The 22138-nt window shown below is 35.6% G+C and overlaps 1 long non-coding RNA gene and 1 pseudogene across 1 annotated transcript in view; both read left to right on the top strand.

Moving 5' to 3' along the window:
* The window catches only part of LOC148955626 (uncharacterized), a 325352-nt gene that overhangs the window by 228468 nt on the left and 74746 nt on the right, over positions 1-22138 (top strand). The gene's annotated exons all lie outside the window — the stretch shown is intronic.
* Positions 5104-16520, top strand: LOC148955628 (charged multivesicular body protein 4 pseudogene; annotated as a pseudogene).

The following is a 22138-nucleotide window of genomic DNA, read 5'->3' as shown; positions in this document are numbered from 1 at the left end:
GGGCAAAGCATGTTATATACTAAAGACGGAGCCGAACCTAGGTCCCTTTTTCCCCCCTAAACCCCAAAAAACAATAATTTCAATATTGTATCCGCAATGAAAACCCCGATGTACGCTGTATTACCCTATATCCGTACCTTAAACTAACCCGTCAAAAACGGATTTGTCGCGACTGTTTTCCATTGCAGTAGGCCTATATAAAAGAGTACGTTTAGCATAGGAGTACCCCATCTTTTCTTGTTGATAAAAAAAACATATGTTAACAATAGGCAACTTGTATAACTTACAGCCCTTGCACCAGAGGCTGAGGGTTGTGAACCATAGTTATTTAATATTTTGGGAAAAAATTGGGTGGAGCGTAACCCCTCCTATCAATTATGACTCTTACAAAGTGCACTGAAAATTTTGATTTCCAATCGAATGAGCCCCCCCCCCCCCAATTTTAAACACACAATTTTCTACAAAATCCTTATGTGTTAGCAATGAGGAACTAGCTTAACTTACAGCCCTTGCCCCAGATGCTGCTGGTGGGGTTGCTAACCCCAAAGGCATGGTTATTTGACCTTTAGACTATTTTGAACAAAATTTTTATTTTTATTTTGATCGGATGTATTTGGGGGTGGGGGTGGGGGACGGTCGTTTAAGAGGGAAATGCTGATTGTCCTCTGATTACCCTTGATCCTTCAAAATTCAACTTGAACTTTCAATTTCTAATCGAATGCGACTCCTTTGAAGTTTTTACGACCATCCCTTCTATAAAAACCTTAAATTTTAACTATTGGTAACTTGCAATAACATACAGATTGCTGATACAGGTGTATCAGCAAATTTTTTGGAACGGCTTAGCGTATCAAAGATAAAACTTCTGGGGCATCTGCCTGCTACTACTGCTATTAATACTGCTGCTACTACCGTTGCTACTACTAATAATTCAACACTATTATTACTACTACTGCTTCTACTACGACCTCTACACTATTAAACTAGCACTATTAAGGCTATGCATATCAAGTTGAAAATTCGACAGAATGAAGTATTTGAGGGGAACTTGAACTAAATCAAAAGACACTATGTGCATGCAGATTTTCAAAATAGTGTATCTCAAAAAGGGATTTGTGTATTAAGTTGGAACTTTCAGAGAGTGCTTAAAGGGAAAGTCAATTCACCAAAAGGAAATATGTGCACGATCAGGCCTGGATTTACCACTAGGTACCTAGGCCCGGACCTAGCGGCACATAATGCCATGGGTAGCTATAAATTATCACTGAGTAATTTTTTCCTGACAAAAACTGGACTGATGTGATTTATCGTCGCCAGATTCACTGTGCCTATTCACAGAAAAGTGACTTTAAAACAACAGACTGAAAAAAACTGTGAGTTCGGTATTGCCCATCTCTTTCATCACTTTTCGCTCATCAGTTGTGTTCTGTTAAATGCTTCCATTAGCCCTTTTCGCTCATCATTTGTTTTCTGTTAATTGCTTTCTGTTAATTAGCCCCTAATTTTTGGGAATAACCCCGAAAATCTTGCAAAAACGCTTGGTTCTTAAGCGTCAAAGCTTTAAATCTGGCCCTGTGCATGCTAATGCTATTACTATTTTAATTACATTTACTACTACTGCTACTACAACAACAACTATTACTACTAGTTCGAATGCTACTTCTGTTGCAACCACTTGTAAGCTCAAAATATTAAGATGAAAACTAAGCAGCTACATGAACATATAGGTTATCGAAAGGATATATCGGCAATGGGATAGCAACAGCTAATGGTATTAAGTTGAAGCTCCTAGAACTTAATGAGAGAAATCTTCAGCTGACCAAAAGGCAATATGTTAAGGCTACTGCGCATCAGCAATATCCTAGGGACAGTTTGGTGTGTTGAAGAAAATCAAAGGTGTTATGTGCATACTGCTACTAATGCTACTACAACAATTGCTACTACGCATGCTAAGGGTATTAAGGTGAAGCTCTCAAGGAATATTTCGGTAGATATTGAAGTGAATCAAATTGACTATGATTATGCACATTCTCAAAAGGGTTACACATAGATATCTCAAGAAAGGCTTCCGTTAATAAGTTAGACCTTTCAGGATAAGTTTTGGGTGGGGGGACTTCTAACTAATGAAAAGTTCAAAGTTTGCAATAAAACCAAAATAAACACTTTGTCGGGCCATGCTTTTGGCGATAGGCCAATCCGGAAAATTTCATTCAATTTAGAGGGTTTAGGGGCTACTCTGATGAATAATACAAGTTAGAAGCCGCAAATGAAGCGAGAAATAGATTTTGAACTTTTAATCAGCCTTAGTTTAAACTTATTTTTAGGCCTTGACTTAGGTTCAGGATTTGATTTAAATGAGGGTTGCGTTAAAGGAGGCTTGAGTTAAATGGGGGTTTGTTAGAACGGGGATTCAACATGTAACTCTATAGCCCCTTTTTTTGTTTTCCCCTAAACCCCCATGTTTTCTTTTATCGTTTTTTTTAACTTGTTCGTTCGGGGTTTCTTTTTTTTTTGTAGTAAATTCTGATCATTTTGGGTTTGAATTATTATAGTAATTTATTTATGATAGTCTTTTTTTAAATATGACTCTTTACTTTTATTTGACAAATTGTTTTTCTAAAGAATCTTTTTAATTAATTTAAAGGAAGCGCAACCAAAAGCGACTTTTTTGTTATCTAAATTCTCAAAGTTCCGATATTTTCAGTAAAGATTTTTATTACTCAACGTTCAGGAAAGGCCTGATTCATCTAAGAAAAAAAAATCAAACCAAAAGTTTCCAAACACAAAGAGATAGTAGCTGTTGTGTTGGCTCCACCGAAGCAGGTAATTAACCTTTTTCAAACCAAACGATAACCAACTACGAGCGTAGAAAATACCACAAAACAAAACCACCAAAATAAGCAAAGTGGTAAAAAAAAACATTACAGTATGTAGACAGTGAGCGCCGCTGTTTAACCCCCCCCCTTTAAAAAAATCCCTTGAGGAAAATACCCCACGGAAGATAACACCTCACGGAAAATACCCCCCCTCCCACCAGATAATACTTATCCGTGGAAAATCTCCCCCCCCCCCAAAAAAAAACCTCTTGCTGTTGGTTAGTCTCCAATCACTTTCGATGCAATCATCCCCAGGGGGAAAAACTAACAACAAAAGTAAAAAACAAATGGTAAACTCTCATCCGTGATCTTTCTTCTGGAAAAAATATATACATAGTTCCACGTTTTCGCAGATGGGACTTTGGAACTTCCACGATAGGGTTCTTTGATATGCTGAATCTTATGGTGCTAGTTTGAATAAAATTCCTTGACTTTTCAGGGGGATTTCTTTTTCTTTAAAAAGCAGGCAAATTTTTTCAGGCTCTGTTCTTTTGAAGGGTAACATTAAACTTAGTGAATCTCATATATTTGGAATCAGTATGAAAATCCAATTCTTTAGATATATCTTATATTATCAACATTCTGTTTTTAGAGCTTCGGCTACTATTGGGCCGAGTTGCTCCTTACTTACAGTTTGTTACCACGAACTGTTTGATTTTAAAACTCCTTCGTTTACGTATTAGAAATCACGTTTTTTCAACTGAAAGTAGGGAGCATCATTAAAACTTAGAACAAACATAAATTATCATGTTTATAAGGGGGGATGCCACCTCCTAAATACTCAACTCTTTGCGCTAAAGTTTTGTATTTCCAAAAAAAACTTCTGATTTTAATTAAAGGGCCCTTGTATTTCAGTAGTCTCTCTGAAAGAATTGGGGCAATAAGTCAAACTTTAGTTTAAAGAGTAAGGTATTGAGGAGGGGATAGCCCCCTCAGATACATAATTATTTCTGTTGAAAAACCTCAGTGTTTCAAAATATCTCAGTCCTGTTTTGCTTACAAGTACAGTGTCTGCATTGTCCGTCTTGAGTCAACCCAGAAACTTGGTCAACCCCCATTGCAAGTCCAGTTGGCAAAGCTCATATAATATGAACAATCTCAGTCACCCACTTGCCTGCAAGTCAGGTGGAAAAGGTCGGTCATTAATCTATGAATCATTGTTGGTCTCCAATTGCCTTCAAATGGCTTGCAGAACTGATAGACTATTCGAAATGCCCTTACTTACTACTTACTTTCTTATTCGAAATACCATTAATATAGATATTTACCGATAATTCAGATAATTTCAGCTTTCAGTTCATATTAATTTTCAATTTGTGATTTTTTTTTAAGAAATGCCTGGAAAATCTGCTTCTCTTCCTCCATGTAAAAGTCCCTCCCCCTACGGAAAACCTCTCGCAGAGAAATTTCCGCCGATATAAACCCCCTCTTTTCGTCAGAAAAATTCCTCCTGACAATTCCTTTCTTGATTCCTCAATAGTTAATTTTTCTCGCTAAAATTCCCCATGAAGAATTTCTACCGTGAAAATTCCACCCTCTCCCCCCCCCTGGAAAGACAATTCGTCTTAACATCGCCACATGTAAAATTGAGTCGGTAAAGAGAAAGTACGACAAACAATAACAATATTGAATTTCGCTATGGCAGCAGTGCAAATGTTATTTCTTACTTTATGTTTTTGAGTCAATATTAAATGCCATTTCTATCATCCCTTCTTTATAGGTTATAAAGTTTTTGTGGGAATCATTAAATTAAATTTTATCGTATTCTAAGATCGGACAAATAGGAAGCAGATTATATTTTTGCTTACAATTTGCACTATCCTGTTAGGTTTTTACCTAATGTCACTTTTTGCCTGGTTGTTTCTTCTCATTTATTTTTCTTCTTTTATATTTTTTCTTTTTTCGTCTTTTTCCGTGCCATTACTCCCACTTCTCATAGCGTAAATGGTAGGACCCCACCCTGCTAGTTTTTTACCTAATATTACTTTTTGCCCGGTTGTTTCTTCTCTTTTATTTTTCTTTTTTTATAATTTTTATTTTCTGTCATTTTTTCTTGCTAGTTTCTGAAGGTGAGGAGGCCGCTGGTGACCCCTCTCCCCGTTGACTACGTTCCTGATTTAACGATACAAAATGTCAATTGCAGCTTTCTTACTTCTCTTTTTCAGTTGCTTTGTAGGCTTTAAAAAGAAAGAAGTAGTACGAAAAGCGGCTGGAACAGATAGATAGAATGGTGTCAACGATTGAGCTTCAACGCGAAGCGTTACATTGGACCATGAGTAATACAGCGGCTTCCCAGGCAATGAACGAAGCGGTAAAATCGTCGAAAGGAGTGTTTCAGAGTTTGTGAGTTTGCCTTTCGCTTTACTTGTCCTCTCGTATGAACCATAAGCCTGTGATTCTGGAGCTAGGCTAACTAATCTCCTATTTGTGTGTTTTTTTATACCTCCATATTTTTTTTAATCTCCGAATGTCTTTGAAATGCGTCAAAGCGCTTCATGCTGTCATAGTTGTGTCTAGTTAAACGAAAATTTTCAAAATAGTAATTAATGGCGAATAATGACAAAAATTAACTAACACGAAAAGAAGTCGGGATTTTTGTGCTTCAATTTGATTTGCTTTTAGTTCAGATATTTAATTAGTTAACAAAGGAGTTAATTGCAGCTATTTGGTTTATTAGTTTGTTCCAAATGATTTAAATTGTAGTTATCTAGGATACCTATTTATTAGAAAATGTCTGCCATAACTTACAAGAAGATCTTTCATATTGCGTCGTATCTTCCTATTCATTTCTTTGGTATCGTTACTCGAGTTGTCGAACAAAGGGTTAGCAACAAAAGAAAAATATAAAAAGTGATTTTATCTCCAAATACACTAAAAAGACAAGAGTCTCGCTATATATATCAAAACTAAATTTTACTGCTACTACTACTACTAACAACTCACTACAGTACCAAGCCACTTGAGGCCAAGACAGGTACGCACACTCCTCCATGAGATATGGTCAGTCAGTTGGGTACCCGATCCATTTTCTCTGGAAAACATCTAGCAAGTCCTCCTCCATTTTTTAGAGCGTCTACACTTCAGAGCCATACCTGACCACTGTCATCAGTGTAGATTCCAATATCCTAATCTTAGTTTGGAGACTTATCTTCCTATTCTTTCAAACTTTATATTTACTGTGAAAAAACACACTGAGCCTTGGCTACTCTACTTTTAACACCTTCGCTGCACCCTCGGTCTTTACTAATGATACTACCAAGGTATGTGAAGTTTATGAAGCCTCAAGAATGGTTAGAAGAAAAAAATATAGAAAAGACTTATTTCCAAATGCACCTTTGTGCAAGTAAAAAGATCAATTCCTGCTGCCTGAAAAGTTAATAAGTTTTTAAACTTATTATAAAAGTGTGGAGATTCATGAAATAGATAGGTCCTTTGATAGTTATAAAATGTGCCATGACTGCCTCTTGTTTTCATTTGTAGTCTTAGAAAATCCGTTCATCAGGAAAACAAATTACCTTTTCTTTGAGTGAATTTGGAGATGATGATGTTTTAAAAAATATTTAAGATTTCTGGAGGTCCCAGGGACTTCTTGCTGTCCAATTCTAAGTCTGTCCAATTCAATTCTAAGCTTAAGCGCTTTCTTGTAGACTTGAGAAGATGTGTTGGTCCCTGTCCCGTACTGATGATGTTTTAAAAAATATTTAAGATTTCTGGAGGTCCCAGGGACTTCTTGCTGTCCAATTCTAAGTCTGTCCAATTCAATTCTAAGCTTAAGCGCTTTGGTGTACACTTGAGAAGATGTGTTGGTCCCTGTCTCGTACTGGTATTCGGGACCATTGCTTTTCCTGAGGCCAAAATAACTTCGATTATTTAAAGAACAGGAAAATTGGAACTTGGAATGTTACGACGTTAAAAAATTCAGATGATTACGTAAATATGGTGTAGGTAAAGATACCAGTAATGGCTACAGACTGCTGCAATTTTGTAGGTATAACAATTTAATTATAACCAATACGGTGTTTGGTCATAAAATGACCCATAAGTTAACATGGCATTCACGTGATGGTAAGACTGCAAACCTTATTGATTATGTTATTGTAAACCGAAGACTGGCAGGATCAATACAAGATATTAGGGTATATAGGAGTACTGTTATTGATGCTAAAAGTAAAGATCACCATCTGGTAGTTTCTAGGGTTAATTTAAAGCTGAAATATCGGAAGGGTAGCTAGCTCCCGGGACGTTATGATGTTGGTAGACTCAAGGATGAGAATTTGAGAGAAACTTCCGAGGAACGGTTGAATACTAAATTGGAAAGTTTAAAATTTGACAACGTGGAAGATGGATGGAATAATTTTAGGGAAACTTTTTGTGAAGTTGCTGATGGTGTCTTGGGGAAGAAAATTAGGACCGCAGTTAGGAACATTAGTGAAAAAGTTTCATGTTTAATACAGAGGAGAACGGGCTTGTACAAGAATTATCTGAGTGATAGATCATATGAAAACAAAAGAAATGTAAAGAAAGTGGAGGAAGCATTAAAGTATAAACTAAGGAGGTGTGAAGTGGAGGCTATGGATAAAATTGCCGAGGATCTGGAAGATGCAGCTAGACGGCATAAAAGTAAAATATTGTACTTGCCTGTTAATAAATTGAGAAGGAGTAGTCAATCTGACTTGTCCCTGTTAAAGATAAGAACGGGGCCAAAATTAGTGATGAGGAAACAGTTAAAGAGAGACGGGCAGAACATTCGGAGAATATTCTAAACCGAGATAGTTACAGGAAAAGTCATAGAGGAAAATGAAAAAGTTTGTGATACCTTGGATTTGAAGGAAGATTTGTTTTGTGAGGAAGAATCAGTGACAGTACTAAAAGGATTGAAATATAATAAGGCTCCAGGTGGTGATAGGGTGGTAAATGAGTTTCTTAAATATGGCGGCTCTGAGGTTAGAAATAAGTTACTGAAGATTATGAATATGATTTTTCAAAAAGGGGAAGTACATAGCAATTTTTGAAAAACCTTAATTAAACCATTGTATAAGAAAGGAGATAAGAGTGAGTGTGATAACTATCGAGACACTTGTCTGGTCTCTGTAGGTAGCAAATTACTTAGTAATATGATATTTTTTAAACTAAGAGGTGCTGTTGATAAAATTTTAAGAGAAGAACAGTGGGATTTTAGAAAAGGTAGAGGATGTGTAGATCAAATTTTCACTCTTAGGTTAATAATTGAGAATTGCCTGAGTTATCAAACTCCTTTGGTCCTCATTTTTAAAGATTATGACCAAGCGTTCGATTCTGTTGATAGAGCTTTAGCAAAGGTCTTATCCTTGTATAGTATACCAGACAAATACATTAAAGCGGTTAGTGCTATGTACGAGAATAACATTGCTGCAGTTAAGGTAGGAAATGAGGTTAGCAACTGGTTTCGTGTTAAATCAGGAGTTAAGCATGGTTGTGTTCTATCCCCCATTATATAAATTATTTTGTCTTAAAGAGCACAGGAAAGGCAATGGGAGACCACGGAATCAGATGGGGAGGAAAAATTCTCCTGGGCATAGATTATGCTGATGCTTTAAGCATCCTGGAGGAAAGTGTGAGCAAAATAAATGAACTGTTAGAGGTTTTGCGAGTTGTAGGAGCTAGAATAGGCTTGAAAATAAATGTTAAGAAGACTATGTCACAAAGGCTAGGAATAAGTGAAGAGGAAAAGGTGACGTTGGGTAACGAAATGATTGATCAGGTGGACAGCCTACTAAGGTTATTAGTAAAGGCGGTGGAAGCAGTGAAGGTACTAAAAGTTGAATAGCCTAGGCCAAGGCTCAGCTCTGCAAACCAAGATTAGAATATTAGAAGCTACAGTGATGTTAGTGGTCAAATATGGCTCTGAAGCATGGGTGCTCCGAAAAGTGGATGAAGCTTTGCTAGATGTTTTCCAGAGAAATTGCCAGCGGATTGTTGTGGTTACCCGGCTGACTGACCTTATTTCAAACAGTAGGCTACACGAAAAGTGTTGTTCAATCCTGCTTTCTAGGGCTATAATGAAGGAAAGGTTGAGGTGGTTAAGGGGAGAGAAAGGTTGTGATAGCTAGGGCATGTTTTGCGGAAGAAGGATGACAGAGTGTCCTTTTTGGCCAACCGTCTAGGGATAAACGGAAAGCAGGTCGTCTGTGGTTGTGGTAGGAGGATATCATAAAGAAAGATTAAAAGTAAATGGGAACATCCTGAGAGGGTGTAAATAGGGAGGCTTTGAATAGATTGGGAAGGAGGAGGAGCGTACGTAGCTGTGTTGGCCTCACGCGGTTTGGTGCTGTGGTGAGTTGTTACTATTATTAGTAGTAGTAGTAAAAATGTTTAAAAGGTCTTAAAATGGTTTTGGTATCTATTTTACCCATTTTGGGGCTCCTAAAGTTTTCTACGACAGAAAAGCAAGTTTTTCCATATTTCATCCTAACTTGACAATTTTGATTATATGCCAATAAAATCTTGCTTGTGGAACGTCATACCGAAACCACATCTATCGCTTTTTTCAAAACAAATAATAATCTCAGCATTATGCAGCTGAATTTTCTTTGCTAAATGGTTGAGTTACATTGAAGTAAGAGTAAGCTTTCACACTTAAACAAGTTCTCTCGATCTAGGCTAAAATATGACAGTTATTGTAATCAAACTATTAAAAAATGTGAAACGGAGGTGGAAATTCAAGCTCTGATCAAGCACGAAAGGCTTTATAGGAAAGGTTTTATAGGATTTTATTTTCAAATTTTATTGATTGCCTTAAAAAAAATTAATATATAATTATATAATTTTGTAAAAAAAAAAAAAATTAATATATAATCCAAAAATTCCGTTTTGTTGCTACTAGTTGTTGACTTTGACTTTTCTATAGACATAACGTAAACATAAGTAGCGTAAATATGTGAATAGAGCTTGAATTTACTTCGAAGTGCTTTCGCTATGTGCAAAATTTGCTCCATAAAATTACATAATGCAACATGACAAAAATCATGCTAGTATGAAAAGGTTTCACAGTGCAGTGTGAAAGAAGTGTTAGTTGTATACGTTAAATGTTGTAATGGTAAATGGAATGTGATTTTTGTTGAAGATTTGATCTTTTAGGATTTTTGAAGAAGTTGTTTCTACTCAGGTCAGTTTTAGAGCCATGTATTTTAAAACCAGTATTATTTACTAAATATTATTTATTTTTTAATTACTCCTCTAAAAATACAGCACACCAAAAATTGATTTTCAAATATTATATTTTTTTAATAAAACGTAAAAAAAAAATAATTATAAAAATATAAAAACATACACTTCGAGGGGGAGGAGCCTTGAACCCGAAGACCTTAGAGGGAGGGGACTTACGAACCTAAAGACCATTGAGGGGAGGAGTCATGGACCCTAAGATCTCGGAGGGAGATGAGTCACGGACCCAAAGGCTTTCTCCCATGCTTGTGTACTTGCTGAAGAGTATTGGGAACATTTTTGAAAAGTAGCCTACGTTTAAACTACTCGAACTAGCTTAAGAATAGTATTAAAAATAATAATATTATTTGAATTACCTAGAATTGTAAAGTAAAGGACCTAGTTCTGCTATAGAATGGTTGAAAGCTAAGCCTTAGATAAATCGAAAGCGTTAGTTTGTTTGTATTTACCTCAGTTTTAAAGTCAAGCATTTCCAATAATAACAGACAAATTGACTTAAAAGCGTTTGAGAAATGCACAAAAAAAACCTATTTAAATATCGGATGATTCAAAATGCGTATAGTATGACGAATGCAAATGGTCCGTGCTATGGAAATCGAGCAGAAATTTTGGCCCAGACGAACTTAGAGCCAATATATGTTTTTTAATTTCTTGCATCTCTTCGAGCGTTCACGTTTGATTGGCAGGGCTATGGGGTATTGGTATAAGAACGTTTTTCGAAGAAGGAACCTCAAAACGTGAAAGTATTTATTCTTTAATCATGATTTTCCATTTTTCTGTACAAGGAGGGTGGGTCATTCCAGATAGGTAATAAGATTTTTACCCCGTATGGGCTACTCTTGTTTTTATCAAACTTGTATGTATTTTGTACCTTTCTCACATTAATTTGTGAGCCCTTTTTTTAACCATTTTTGAATTTTCAATTACTTTCGAATTTTGTCAGTACATGTATTTCCAGGGACAGCGCTATAATACAACACCAAAATCCTCCTTCCCTCTCTTTTCGACGGCCCCCCTCCCAGCCCCTCTTAGTGTTCTTTCAAAAACCGTCTGCTGACTGAAATTTGATACTCCTAAAGGTTGAAAGCCTTGAGTGTAAATGGGAAGAGTCTCAAAGCGCATAACTATAGTTTTGTTGCTGCTAGATTTAGATGAAATATGAGACTGGTTATAAACCATGGTTTGTACCAGTGATAAAATGTATGTTATAGTTTCGCCACACATGACGCGCTCTGCCACTATGTGTGGTACACTTTTACCGCGTGCTGGGCATGACATCTGTTGTAAAAACTTTTGAAAGCGAGGAATTCCTTACTTTTAAGCTTATCATAATTGAATCGGTTCAACTTTTATTTTTTTATGCTTTTTTTTTGTTTATGAAATTTTAGAATATTTTTTTTTTTTTTTTTTTTAGAATTGTTTTTTAAAATTTTTAATTTTAAAAATTTTTTTTTAATATTTTTAAAAATTTTTTGAATTCATAAAAAAATTGTTTTAAAATATCATGTATAAGATTGCTTTTTTTTTTTTTTTTTATTTTATAATTATTAACAATTAAATGAAAAAAATATTGGTTATAATGAAAATAGGGGAAGGGTTTTTTAAAAGAGCAACAAGTTAAGCTTTATGGCGCGGCGCACTTCCCCCTAAAAAAATCTTAAAGGGATGTGCAAGATTTATGGTCACTGTGGCCTCCCTCTGTCTGATGATTTTTTCTATTCCCCCCCTGCAATTTTGGCGGACTAGCAAAAAAACTCATTCATATTTTTGTCCCATTTTTTTCTTGATTCTAAATGAATGTTAATGTACTTTTGAATTTATTTTAGTGACGTTCACAAGGTTCATGACATGATGGATGAATTGGCAGAAATTAATAAAATAGCCGTAGAAATTTCTGAGGCAATCTCCAATCCTCTTTCTCTTGGGCAGGATGTGGAGGAGGTAAGTCTTACCTACTTTATCAGCGACGTTGCCAACACAGTAGAATTATATCGTTTTTTTTACAATTAGAGGTCTTAGTACAAAGCGGTACGTTTGGGATTTTTGGTACAATAAAGATTTTCTGGTATATTTGGGTTTTATTTGCTCCTTTCTGACTTGGATATCAGTTTATGTTTTAGATTGTTGAAAAAAATTTGTTTTTATGACAAATTTTGACCTGTTGTACAGATGGTACAAATTAATATTTCGCGGTACAGTTTCAGTCAGAAAGCTGGTAGAGTTTATTTCAAAGCGTTGGCAACGCTGCTTATCTGTTGGTCTTGGAAAACTCTGACCAATTCTCTCATAAAAAGAGCAATCACGTCTTAGGAATTATAAACTTAGTGATAGGAGCCAGATGAGATCGTATGTTTAGTGTTCAGTGTTCGGGTCACTAGATTTTCAATATTTCAAGCAAAAGCACCTACTCTTGTATTACGCCAGCAACGTTTTTTTCACTTTTGGCGTATTTAGAGAGGTATCTGAACTGCCTACACTAAGATTTAGTTAGTGGTAATTTCTGCCACTCAGCAATTTGTCAGGGATTTGAAATAAAACATGAGGGAGGGAGGAAACATATGGGAGGGAGTCAGATCTTTGGTGCTTCAACTCTGGTTGAAGAGGTAAAAGTATATGATGGTGTTTTTGTGTCATATGAGAGGCTACTGATCCTTGCTATTTAACATTTGTTGCAAACAATTGGAGTAAGTGTTCTGAAATCCTCAGCCTTTTTATTTATTTTTATTACAAAAAAATAAAGTGAAATACACTAGATAAATACCACAAGTAACAATCAATGTGTCTATAGAGAACTGGTGAAGTCTGTTTTATGGTGTATTTCTTTTTTTATTCTACTACTACTACTAACGACTCACTGCAGCACCAAGCCGTTTGAGGCCAACACAACTACGCGCGCTCCGACTCCATCCAAATCTATTGAAATCCCCCCTTTTTACACCCTTCCAGGCAGTTCCTATTTCTCTTAAAGTTTTCCTTACTACGTCCTCCCACCCCATTCGGGGGCGACCTGCTTTTTGTTTGGCCCTAGACGGTTGTCTGACAAGGACGGTCTTGGATAGTCTGTCAGTCTGCATACACAGAGCCTGTCCTTGCAATCTCAACCTTTCTCTCATTATAGCCCTGGAAAATAGGACTGACCCCCATTATTCGTATAGCTTAGTGTTTGAGATACGGTTAGACAGTGGGCTACCCAAAACAGTCCGTAGGCAATTTCTTTGGAAATCATCTAGCAAATTTTCCTCCGTTTTTCGGAGCGCCCACTCTTCAGAACCATACCTGAACACTGTCACCATTGTAGCTTCAAATATTCTAATATTGGTTCGCTGACTTATCTTCCTATTCCTCCAAATTTTTTTTTCTAAATGTGAAAAAAACACCCACCCTGGGCCTTGGCAATTCTTTTAACATCTTCACTGCACCCACCGACTTTACGAATAATACTACCTAGTTCAGTAAACCTGCCCACTAGATCGATCGTCTGGCTACACGACATCACCTCTTCACCTTCACTTATTCATAGTCTTAGCGACCGAGGCTCCTTAACATTAATTTTCAAACCTAACCCTGCACCCTGAACTCGCAAAACCTCTAAAAGTTCATTCATTTTGCTGACATTTCATCCAGGATTGTCAAATCATCAACATAATCTAATTCAACAAAATTTTTACTTCTTTTCTTTTTTTTATACAATACTACCCTCGCCATGTGTATTAATAGTTAACTGCTTAAATGGGGAAAAAAGTAGTTATTCTAATTTGGCAATCTACAATAAATAACTGGAGATCTATAATAAATTATGTTACTAATATATAGCAAGACAAATTCCTTTAAATTGAATCGCAAACTCAGAGAATTCTTTAATATCTTAGTGTACATCTAACCAGCAATTCGGTCCTATATACCGAAAAGAAAAAGTAGATTGTGTCGTGGAGCAATAGGTATTTGAACATTCTGAGCTTGTCGATTAGAATGATTATGGACGTTATTTCATAGCTTAAAAAAAATGTTAAAAAAATATCCTAGTTTAATATTCTTAATACGGTTCATTATGTTTACTGTAAAAAAAAAAAAAAAAAAAAATACAAAAAAAAAACCCTGGTCCCAGTATGAATTATATTAATAGGAAAATTTGAAACAATTAGTATGTGTAAGATAGTTTTTTTTATAACATTTTACAGTAATGGCGCTAATGTTTGTCGCACGAAAACCAAAGACGTAAAATAATTTAAAAATTTTATGCAAGATTTGATTTAAAAATTAAATGCAAGAGTGGTTAGGTTGATTGCTGGCAGAACAATGTTTTATTTTTACAATTGAATGCATGCATCGGATTCTCCTTTGGGTTCAGTTACAGTCATCCTGTTATTGTTATTAATTAAAAAAATATCTTCGCTGGCAAAAAAAAATTTCAGAGAAAAGTAAAGAGCAATAATAAACCTTAAATGGACAGAGATTAATATATATAATATGCCAAGCTTCAAACTGTAGCAAATGTGACCATTCAATGCAGCAAAGCTCATTCAAATACCTTAGAATTACTATAGACATCAGGTAACTCTATTTTAAGTAATCTCCACAACATTTTTTTTGTGCAGAATACAAAGGCCTAGTAATACATAGTTATAATATAATGCATAGTTATTTTCAGCGCTAACGTATGCCACCAGGCATGTGCGCTGTTTTGTGACATTTATTTATGTACGTGTTATAAATAAAAATATTCTACTCTACTCTCCATTCAAATGACTAAAGAAGATATATATATTAAAATATATAAGCTTTATGAGTATATCAGATTAGTATATAATGTAATAAGATCTCCACAGTCTTTTTATGGGCAGAATAAATGTAGTTAATATTATACAATAACAGTAGTTAATAGTAATGATATTATTGCATTTAGTGATATAAAAATGTTGTAATCTATTGTTATGCAGCCTGTATATGGTAGATTCTAATTTTTATAAATCATCTCAGTTGGCTCAATGCAATTTTATTGCCATTTTAAGTCTATTAGTATAATTTATTTGAGTACATATTGCTCAAAATCTGCTTTAAGGGGACTTGTTTTAGTTTTTTTTTTCTTTTTTATAAAAAATTCTATGTTTCCAATTGCTCTTTGTGATTGCACAATTTATGTGCTTCAGGTAAGGGATCATCAAAAATTAAGTAGCTTTATTATTTAAAACGAAAGAAACACCCGTAATATTATCAGCTGATTTTATGAAATTTCAAGTAGTCTCTCCCAATTAATAGAAGGTAGTCGATTTGAAAGTAAAACTATTGTCAATGGAATCAATTTGGGTGGAGGGGGCTTTCCATCCCTCCCTAGATTCCCCCTCTATGTTTCAAAACTACATTTGGTACTTGTATGATATACTCCCTACCTAATATTCTTCTAATATGTTTCTCTGGCACTCAATCCTAATAAAATACACCAAAGTAAGATAAAAATATAATATTTTGGAAACAAATTTGGGCTATATATTTGTACACTAGGGCGGGGGCGGGGGGGGGGGTAAAGTATAGCGGGCCTGCATGCCGAGTGTGTTAGGCACAATTATTCTGCATATTATGTGGTAAGAATTGTTTTCTAACCAAACTCTCCAGCTGCTTTACATCCATCTCCCCCCCCCCTAATGTGCAAATATATAGCCCAAATTATATAATTTCATATTTTTCATCTATTTTGTCACTTCTCTTTGTCTTGTCTCACGCTAAGCTGAAAGAACCTAACGAAAAATATCGGCTCTGTAATGCGTAAATGAATGAACAACTTGAACGGTAGGGGTTTTATCATACAAGTACCCTACATTTTCTTCCTTCCTCCTTATATTTTTGTGCGTTAACGCCACTGGCAACGGTCAAATATTGAGGGCATTTGGACCGATCCCTGTCAAAGTGAAAATTGTAATAATTCGTAAGGGGAAAGATCCTCCCTTAACCATTGCTGGCGCATAGGGCGTCGAACTGACGTTTCAGTTAGTGCTTCTTTTTTAAAGGGACAGGTAGCAAGCCCAACCTTGCGGCAGCTGCAATTGGACTCCATGGCCCAGAAGTATATCAGTCCACTGTATTGCCATAGGGATTTGAATCAAAACCCTGTTGATTTTTCAAAATGCTTTGCCACGTCAGAATTCTCCTGTTACATTATGGCAACGTAGCTTGTTTGACCATGGACGTTTTCCTTAAATTCTTTTCATGCTAATTATTTAATCTGTAAATGTTTTTTATTTTAGGAGGAGGATTTAGAAAAAGAACTGGAAGAGTTTGAGCAGGAGGAGACGGAGGAATCTGGAGAATCTCCAGATTGAATTTTTCAGGATTATATTACTGATTATTTTTATTGCTTCTTTTTATTTGTTCTTTCACCTTGTGAAGTCCTTATCTTTGGCTGTTATGCATAGTATCAAATAAAGATCATATTATGTTTCAAGATAATGTGTTAAGCCAGTTTGAATGTTGGATGTGATTAGGTGCTTAAGGTCACTTGCAGCTATGGATTGCCAGCCATTAATTGGTTTCAGGTATGTAGCGTTTCGTTTGGTCTTCTGCCCTGTTCGTCTTTTTCTAAAAAACCACACTGGGTGTCTAAACCCCCTTATCCTCAGTCTTAAAGAACTTTTGAGGTCAATCAAATGTACGCAACTGAGCTGTATGTCCTGAAATTTTGAAATTCGTCCCAGTTAATGCTATTTCATTGTCTCTTTCTTTTCAATCGTAATTAGCCAACCTAAAGCAGATTTAGTGGCAGGCCAACCATTTAAATTATACTTTTAAACCTTCTCAAAGATTGTCCTTTTCAGCCATCCGTCTGGGGTCAAACGAAATGCAGCTCGTTCTCGAATGAGGTTGAAAGAGGTTGTAGGAAAGGGTTTAATGGAAATTATAACTTCTTGGGAGGATGTAAAGAGGGGAGCTTTGAATAGATGGGAATTCAGCGGAGCGTGAAAAGGTTTCTAATCTTTGAATAGATTGGAAAGTAGCGGAGATAGAGTTGTTTGGTTGACTATTATATTTTTAGGTCAGCATCATATAACAACTGCAATGTCTGACGACCAGTGTTGGTAGTTTTGGGTGCTCCAGTCTCTTATAATATGGCATATTTTGCAGACCTGTGATTGGAGCTGTAGTAGTAATAAGTGAAGAACAATCGCACTGAATAGTTTTCCTCCAGTTCTTCTGTGAAGAGACGTACACGGATTACCATGAATGTCTTTTCCCTTCTTAGGGTGATTTGACTGGTATATGCAGTCCAAGGCCCAATATATCATTTTTTCTTTAATATGTATAAAAATTATTGATTCATTCTGGTGGGGGGGGGGAAGGGTGGTTAGTAACAGCTTAAAGTTTTTTTTCGATTTTGCACCACGCCAATATTGCTATAAAATCTTGGAGTCACCTGCAGAAGATGGACAATCAAACAAAATTTGCTGAATGTTTCCATCATTTCAGGCTTGTTTGAACTTTATCCAGAAAATAATCACTGAAAAAGAAAAACAGCAAAGAAGAAATACAAAATACTAACAAAAGGCGGATTGATTTAGTGACTTTATTTTAGGGTTCATGCTTAGAAAAAATTCTAATTCGAAAAAGTCTTGTGATGACAGGATATATTACAATTATAAATATTTTATATTGAATATTTCATTGCTTATAAGTCATTGCCATAGGTGACCTTAAGCAGTTGCGTCAATTCAAAGACTTTAGGGGCGGACAAAATGTGTTTTTAAAACCGAGGGGCGCGGGGAACATTTGTTGTTTTAGTTATCTTTCAAGGAAAATTTCAATGAAAATACCAAAAAGGGTATTTTTCAAAATTAAGGGGGGGGGTAAAAAATCTCGGGGGGGGGGGGCCTTCCCAGTTGACTTCAGTGAGTATTAGAACAGGGGTTCCGTACCAGGAATTGTGAAGAACGATTTCGAATAGTTTTTACTTTTGAAAATTTTTATAGAATTATCCCATTGTGTACATGTATAAGCTAATTTTTTAGAGCCTATGGTATCGTGGAGGAGTAGGTTAAAAGGTTTGCAATTCCTGTCTTAGAAATCAGTGGTCAGTAGAAAGGTGTAACAGAAAAACTTCGAGTCAACTCTTAAAATTTATAGAAAATCGGCGGCTTACTTTGTTCAGAAGTTTATTGACGTACATACCTGTAGTTAGTTTTTTGGCAATAAATTTATTTCGAACGGAAATGTCAAAAGAAAAAAGAAAGTTTACTTTAATAAAATACAAATTATAATTAAAATCCGAAAGCAATTTGAATTGAGGCATAAAAAAAAGTTAACAATGTCTCTTGTTCCCTCTTTGCAAAGAGGGATTTTTGTCTTCGATATACTGTGAAGCAAAATTTAAAGAAGAGATTAATAAAAAACAGTAATGTTTTTTCTTAGGTTTTTATTGTCATCTTTAGGATTTTGTTGGGTAGAGATAGATAGCGTTGGTTCTTTTTTTTCTCTAAACACTGGTCACATACTTGTGGGTTATCTTGTGGGTTAAGTCCAATATCCACGTCTGAAAATAAGACAAAAAAATTAACGCTACCTAACTAAGATAAAATAAAATCCCAAAACAATGTTACGAAGGGTTACCCAAATTGCAAATTACTTTCGCTCGACAAAATTGACCTAAAACTTAAAAGAATTCAGATAAATTGTTAAATCGAGCGTTTTGCGATAGACAATATACAATTGAAGAATTTAAAGACACTTCTTCTTAAAAATATACTAACTCGACATCCAGCAAATCATCCAAAAAGACCCATCTAACGATGTAGAAAAGAAGATATTCCGTCACATTATCATGTTTATTGGAATGCTCAGCACAAACTGATGCCAATTTGGTCAAAAGCTAAGAAATGCTGAAAGGGAATCAATAATTCGCTAGTGGCAATGGTTTGGAGGAAGAAGTAATAAGCGGTCCTTATAACTTGCAATTTTGCTCATAGTCTGTTTAAGCTAATAAACCAGTTACCTGCACCTACGAATATAATTGTGATTTAAAATAAAGATAGTTTGACTTAAAACGCACCAGAATTTAAGAAATATTTACCGTTGTAAAATGCAAAATACTGGAGATTCTAAAAGTTTTGAAATAAATAGTACTGCTTGAAAATCGAAAAAAAAATAACCAGTAACTGACGATAATTTAATAGTATTACTACTACTAACAACTCATTCCAGCACCAAGCTGCCTGTGGCCAACAAAGCTACTCATGCTCCTCCATTCCAATCTATTCAGAGCCTCCCTCTTGACACACTGCCTCTGTATCAAAAATGCACAAATCGTACATAATGTTGAATTATCCAGGAAAGGGGTAACATTTTACTGGCACAAACTTTGTCCAATCGTCTCCCTCCAGCCCTTCCTCTGCATATCCGTAAAAACTTGATAACTTGCCCACGAGCAAAAAATTTTCAGTATGGCTAATGGTAATAATTCATTTAAGCATCAGGCTAGCAGTAGCCAACACAGTTACACTCCTCTCCCCGTTCTTGATCTTTTCAAAGCTTTGGTCCATCCAATAAAGTTTTGGTTTTCTTCAAATCCTTTCTAACAGACCCTTTCCATCTAACAGACCCTTTCCATTAGGGAGGATCTAATTTTCAATTTGGTCCCAAATGGATACCCAAAAAGTGCAATTCCTGGGAATCCTTCATCCGTTAAAATTGACCAACCCATCTTAACCTTTTCTCGTTACAGTCGTAGAAACTGGGATTGAACCACATACTTCTTAATTATTGTTTGAATATACGATCAGGGAAACATGTACCCAAAACTGTCCTTAGAAAATTACTTTGGGAAATATCTAGTATATTATCCCTCAACCATTCGAATTGCCCATGCTTCAAAGCCATAGTTAGCCGCTGCCATTGCCGTGACTTGCAATATCTTAATCTTAGTTCGAAGACTTGTCTTCCCATTCATCCGAACTTTTTTCAACTACGAAAACAGCCCTGTGCCTTATCTATACATCTTTACTGCATCCACCGACTTCACTAAATAATACTACCTGGGCAAGTAGAGCCAGCCACTTGATCGATTTTGTCATATCTCAACATCAATATTCATACTCAATATTCCTATTTTAATAGACTTGATCTTCTTAACATCAGATTTAAACCTATTCTCGTACCCTTACCTCTCAAAACCTGATTTTGTAATTAAAACCAATTCGGTCTCTTTGAAAGACCCTAACCCCTCCCCCCCCCCATTCGCACATATACATCGAGTATCAGTCTAGCACATGTAACTGGTAGCGGCCCATAATCAGGTAAATGATTGGGTTGCAAAATTTCCCAGAAAAAGAATGAGAAGACTGATGAAACAGTGCATTTTCGAGCACGAGCGTGCATTTTAGTACACCAGTCCGCAATTAAGCCTTGAATCCGAACATAAATCAGGTGAAGAAATTATGATACAAATTAAAACCAATTAAAAGAACAAGTTAAATTAGGATACCTGAGGAGCAATTTAGTACGTTTTCAGTCACCAAAACAAGCAAAACTATCATTTAGCCTTGAGAGCCGAATAAAACTTATAACAAATATTAAATAATTCTTTAGATAGAAGCTAATAGAATGACAATTGGCTAACAGTACTGAGCAAGAGTTCAGTAATCTCTTAGGACTTAATAGAGCATAGAGGACGTTTTTTACAAGCCGGAAAGTGATACCGGCTTATATTTCCATTGATTGTCGCTACTAGCGGAAAGCTGCCAGACCGTGATTCGCAAGAAGACAAAATTGGCTAGACATGGAAAGTGACATATTGGCTAAACTTGGACTAGCAGGCCAGCTTGCTAGTTGAAAGTGCTCCTGGGTAGTAGTTTTTGCACTAAATTCAAATCATTACGCTTATGAACTTTAATAAAACTTTAAATTTTAACATTTTTTTCTTTATTTTGTAATCAAAAACTTCAGGAAAATCGTTTGAACCCACCCCCTCCCCGAAATGTTTGTCTGACTCATGAAAAGGCAACAAAAACGGATATAAACAAATTTTTATGCGTTTTTGAGTTTTTTGTATACCCCCCCCCTTCTGAAAAAAAAACCTTGTGTAAAACACCCCCCGAAAAAAATCCTGGATATGGACCTGTTCTAGGTTCATACAGTGGCGTTTTTGCATCAGCACGGTAAATTTTGCCTCCCTTAAAATTGCTTCCAATTTTTGCTGCTAGTTCAGGCGTCATGACTGATCAATAGCCGGGTTGAGATATATAAACTGACGTGATTACAAAAAGCTAAACCACTCGCTCTCAAATTTTACGTTTTTTGGTTAGGCGTTCGGTTTTAACATAAACAATAAACTGATTTGATTTGACCAGTTTTACATTTTTACAGCATTTGCTGTGTGTGAGACGTTTTGCGTTGGAAAAAAACCTGTTCTGTGAACCCAGAGTTAAATAAAATTTCAAATTTAAATAAAAAGTTCAGAGTTAAATAAAAATTTACTATCAGTAGTAAAACGTCACCAGTTAGTTTTACTACTGATGACAGTCACTGCATATTTGACTGAAATATCTGGTATTTTTGTGAATTTCTATCACTCTCTATTAAAAGGATTTTATCCCTATTTGAACTTATATTTATCGTCATGGAAAGGCAGTGTGGTCTCCGAAATTATCGAGCCCAGAGTTATCTTTGCAAGGGACTGGAAAAAGTAAAAAAGAGAGTGACATACCGCTGGGCAGATCTTGTCGGACATTTTGTAAGTTCAGGTTAAACGATGTTCAAATATCAGTCTTGATTAATTATTTTGCATTTTCTTTTTTCGTATGAAACAACTGGATGATATTGTATTTTTAGTAGATGTTTCCCAAAGTTTCTGTCCTTTTAAGAACTTTCAAAATTATCTATATTGGTTACGAAAATTGTAACTTGGCTGTAAAAACTGACCGTTTTGCCGTAAACCAAGAGATTCTTCTGAAGCAATTATGACCTTAAAACAATCATTTAGGTGTTTTTAAGGCATATGAAACAGCGTTGCCACTTCTCTTTGTGATATTGACTTTTGTAGAGGCAAAAGAAATAATCATTTTTTTAAATTTTTCGTATCG

The sequence above is a fragment of the Artemia sp. Qi Xiang Cuo genome, chromosome 2 (genome assembly GCF_049724085.1).
Source record: "Artemia sp. Qi Xiang Cuo chromosome 2, ASM4972408v1, whole genome shotgun sequence".
NCBI classification, from domain to species: Eukaryota; Metazoa; Arthropoda; class Branchiopoda; order Anostraca; family Artemiidae; genus Artemia; species Artemia sp. Qi Xiang Cuo.
This window is presented reverse-complemented; position numbering and strand designations above follow the sequence as displayed.